Below are 5115 nucleotides of genomic sequence, written 5' to 3'. Positions count from 1 at the left end.
TCCCTTCCTGATTCAGGTTGAGGCTGCAGGGGACAACGCATCGGTGCACCGTAGACTGCCCTGCCCCTACCTTTATTTATTTTTTACTGTCTTGTGTCTTTGTTATAAGTTACCTTAAGTTTTAAGTGGTAATTCTAGAAGACATTTTATACTTTTATATGGGTAAAATAGGTAAATCGGTATTTTTTTTTCTTAAAAATTAGGTTAAAATAGTCCGTTGGTTCTCGTTTTTGTAGTAAAATCTCAATTTGATTCTCGTATTTTTATTAGTTTCAAAGGTCTTCATTTTTGTAAATTAGTATCAATTAAGTCATTTCCATTAGTAGAGAACTAAGGTGTAACCTGTCACCTTCTCGGTTTTTTCAATTTTTTTAATTTTTTTTAATTTCTTTTTTAATTTTTTTAAAAAAATATTTATGCCACGTGTCAGGTTTGTAGTGTGTCACGTGTCAATCTAATATGGTGACACGTGTCAAATTATTGTATGAATCTCAATTTGGTCCTCATATTTGTTAATTTGATTTGATTTCAGTCCCAAATTTTTTTAAAATAATTTTAATTTTATGTGCTCCAAATTTAGAACAAATTTAATTTTTTTATAGATCTAATGATGATACTTTTATTACAAGTGATATTTCTATTACATATTTTTAACAAAATTTAATTTATTTAAATTTATATTTTACATTAAACTTTATTTAAATTTTATTTTAAAATTATAAATATATAGATTAATAAATTTATATTCGAAATATTTGTATAATATTCAATATCAACAATATTTTAGAGTTGGCTTAAAAATAACAATTTTATAAATTCAAATGTAAAATTTTAAAATAATTTTATAAAAAATTAAAATAAATATATTTAATATTAAATATAATTAATATTATTAAAATATTTAATAAAAATATCAATTTTAATAAAAATAATCATAACATTATATAAAAGTAAAATTTGGTCTAAATTTGGAGTGCCTAAAATTGAAATTTTTTTAAAAAAATTGGGACTCAAATCAAATCAATTTAACAAATATAAGGACCAAATTGAGATTCATATAATAATTTGACACGTGTCACTATATTAGATTGACACGTGGCACACTAATAAGTGACATGTGGCATAAATATTTTTTAAAAAAAAATTTAAAAAAAATTCAAAAAAGATTCAAAAAATTCAAAAAAACAAGGAGCTAACACGTGGCACCTACTTAATGGTGTTAGTTATCTACTAACGGAAAGGACTTAATTGATACTAATTTACAAAAATGAGGACCTAATTGAGACTAATAAAAATACGAGGACCAAATTGAGATTCTGCAACAAAAACGAGGACCAACGGAGTATTTTAACCTAAAAATTATAAAACATTAACTAACTTGTCTATTTATTTTTGCCGGGTAAATATTATTTTAAAGATTGTGTCTCTAAATAAATAAAAGTAAGGTGTATCTCACAAGATTGTGGATTGTAACTATGACTAATCATAAGATAAGATATTGGGATGAAGAAAATAACATGTATTGAAAAGTCTCACATTGTATAGGATAGAATAATTTAGGGGTGGGTGTTAGTGACTATATAATGGGTTTTAAGTTCAAAATGTTCTTTACCCAAAGTCAAAGACACTTCGAGCTAGTATTTGGCATTTTTTATTTTCTTGTAATACAGTGTTGTAAGGCATAGCTAAATTCTTGCTCTGGAGAGTATGGGTGTACTTGGAGTAAAAGGGTTGAGAGTATTTTTTTTGTGTTGTACAAATTTACACATTATGATTATTCTCTACTGTTGTGGTTTTTCTCCATATTTGGAGTTTTCACGATATATTCTTGTGTTCTTTGTGTTAATCTTATTTCTCTATTAATAGGGTGATTCTTGAAGGTAAAGACGGTAATATTCTTAATTGATGATGTGTTTTTCCCAACAAGTGGTATCAATAGTTATGGTTCGGTAGGATTTTTTCTTAGTATGCTCTATGGTTGTAGCTTACTTTAATCTTCCACATCAAAAAAGATTAATTCTTTGTTGTTGGAAAATCATCTTGAAGTTGCAACAAGAAATTTGATGGAAGGATCATTGTCAGTGTTGTGTTGACACACTGAATCTGCAGTTGGGTTCGTGGAGGTGCAAGGACTGTGAGTCGTGTTGGATTTGCAATGGAGTTTATGTGTGGTGAGATGTTCCTAGATCTGCGGAGGAGGTCGTAGTTGGTGTAACATCTCGACCGGATATTACGGATTTAATTAACATAATAAAGAAATAAAAATTAAAATTTCATTTATTATAACTTAGATTCCCAAAAACGTGGAAAAATTAAAACTTTATTATGATATAATGTAACTCAAACTTCATAATTCATAAAATTCCAAAATATATAAAAACCATGCTCAAATACTCCAAATGTTTACAAAATTCTTAAAATACATAATTAGTAAAACTCTGATAAAATATTATCCCAATATTAGCCCTGCTCCGTCTCTAGGCCTCACCAGATCCACCTACAATATCATTTGCTCCCGTGTACCACGTACACGACCATCGTTAAACACAAGCAGATAGGGTGAGCTAACAGAATAAACAAATATATATAACAGATACATATCACAACCTCACCAAAGGAAATCCATCCTTTGATTTCACACACATGGCCACTACCATGTCAACCATGTTCTACATGTTCTAGGAAGTACCTCAAGATGTCTTGCTGCCACACCTATCAGCCACAACTGATAGAGCACGTACGGGAAACCATGCTACGGATCACACACTGTAACGCTAGGTGGAGTTTCCAATAAGAATTACATTTGTAACGTCCCAAGACTACCAAACTCGTCAGTTAATTACTGAGGAGGGCAATCTAACTGGACCCATTCGTACACGTCATTATCTCGAGCCACAACTCAAGGGATATGTTCCGAGCCACCACTCAATGAACACCAACAAGCCGACCTTTAAGATATCTTATAAGCCTTGTAGACCACGCACATCAAAATAAGCAAAACATGATTCTGCTGCGACAATATCACTTGGCACTGTTCATGAGACGCCATGCACTTTCCACTTCCAAACCGTTTGAAGGGTGTGATGAGTTTGAACTTTTGCCCTCATTAAGTGTTTAAATTTTAGGGATTTAATATCATTTTTGCGCTTAAGAATTCATTTTAGTTGCATAATATATTATTGGATATTCTTATCATTTAATAATGCAACTAAAATTTAATTAAGTCCTTAAGAGTGTGAATTTGGAATATTTCAAGTTACAAAATAAGACCCAAATCAGAAATTTGGAGAGGAATGATTCAAGAGCTAAATGCACCCCCAATTTTCATTTTTACACACCCCTTTTACAATTGGGCCATCTAATTCTGGAAAAGAAGATTTCAGGAGCTCAATACACCTCCAATTTTCATTTTACACACCCCTCCTGCAATTGGGTCATCTAACTCTGTTTTGCACCCCTACTTTGACTAATTTGCACCCCTCATACCACTTACTCTCCACTCAACCAGATTACGTCACATGGCAATCCTCCATTCATTAAAATAACCACTAAAAATTGTCACATCATCAATCCTCCACTCACTAAAATAACCAATTACAACTTGACACCTCATAACCTTCTCTTCCTTACACACTCAGAAACCCTAACCCTAATATTCCTTCTCTCCCACCATCTCCATGTCGCAGCTGTCGCCCTTGCCGTCGGTCGCCACCGCACCTTCGTTGACCTGCCTCCTTCGCGCCAACCACCATCTTATCGCACAACATCTCTGGCACGCGAACCTCCGGCAGCACCTTTGCGCCAACCACCATCTTCTCGCATGACATCTCCGGCACGAGAACCTTTAGCAGCCCTGCACTCGCGCCTCATCTTCCCCGTTCATCACGTTGCCACCATCGTCGTTCTCCCGCCTGAATCACCATGGCTGCACCATCATCGCACCACGTCGAGGCCCACCACTGCGACACCAAGATTGCTCACGATACGTGCAGCGACCAACGCGGAGCTACATTGCGTCGTCTTCGCGCCACCACCGTCTTCGTTCAGCACGCTGTCGAAGCCACCATTCACGGTCTGCACCTTCGTCATCGCAGCAACGTTCATGGCAACACCATGCTCGAACACGAAGTCATGAACTCAAAGTCACGAACGCGCTCATGCCAGCACCTGCATTCACGAATATGAAGTCACCCTGCTCGATCCTTCAATGGCAGCACCACCGTGACTTGTAGCCACGAGCCCCTCGTGCAACCACCATCCCTACTTGAGAACGCGAACTTGAAGCCACTTCTTTGCGACAACCGCGAACCTGGTAACACCTTCTGCGTCAACTTTGTAGCCACTGCGACAACCGCCATAATTTCGCCTGAACCACTCACGACAGCCAAACCCTAATGGAGAGAGAGAGAGAGAGAGACTACTCTAACACGTGGCAGCCTCTCAATGGACTGTCAAAGAGTCAAAACTAGTCAGTAGTCAACTATGGGCAAGGGCGGGTCAATGTTGGTCAAAAAGGCTATTTAACGATAATTGTTGGTAGACGGTTCCTTTACAAGAACCCAGAATGGCCTAGAAAAAGAAGGAGTAGTCTAGCGGCAGTTCATCGCCAGCCAGGCAGTTTCTGGAAATTTCCAAAAATACTAGCTTAAACGGAATAAAATAATTCAAGCATAATCATACTATATTTACATGCCAATCAGACTTAAACATAATCTTAACGCGTAAAGCTCCCCTAACATGGATTCCTTCGCTTAAACTTGGTGTTCTTGGTTTCTTCTTTGATAAGAATGGACGCCCTTTGTTTTCCCACATTAGCTCTCCTTCTCACTCAATTATCACATAACACTCTCCAATTTCGTACTCTTTTCACTATGGCAGCATAGAAAACCTTCCTTCCCACTCAAAATTTGACTTTTAATGGTGCCTTAATGGTAGTTTAATGTGCTAAAACGAAAATGGCTTAATGTTCATGATAATTGTCATTCAATTAGTCATTATGGACTATTTTTCCAGCCTCCCTTGGAGGCTCATTTAGCTAGGGTTTTCTCTACCCTTTCACCTTCATGCCAAAACTAATTTTAGCAAAATTAAATAGCATATAAACGACACACATAG

The sequence above is a fragment of the Vigna unguiculata genome, chromosome 3, assembly GCF_037176805.1.
Source record: "Vigna unguiculata cultivar grain cowpea cultivar isolate G323 ecotype 2 chromosome 3, ASM3717680v1, whole genome shotgun sequence".
In the NCBI taxonomy this organism is placed as follows: domain Eukaryota; kingdom Viridiplantae; phylum Streptophyta; class Magnoliopsida; order Fabales; family Fabaceae; genus Vigna; species Vigna unguiculata.
The sequence above is the reverse complement of the archived record's forward strand: the minus strand, read 5'-3'. Positions refer to the sequence as shown.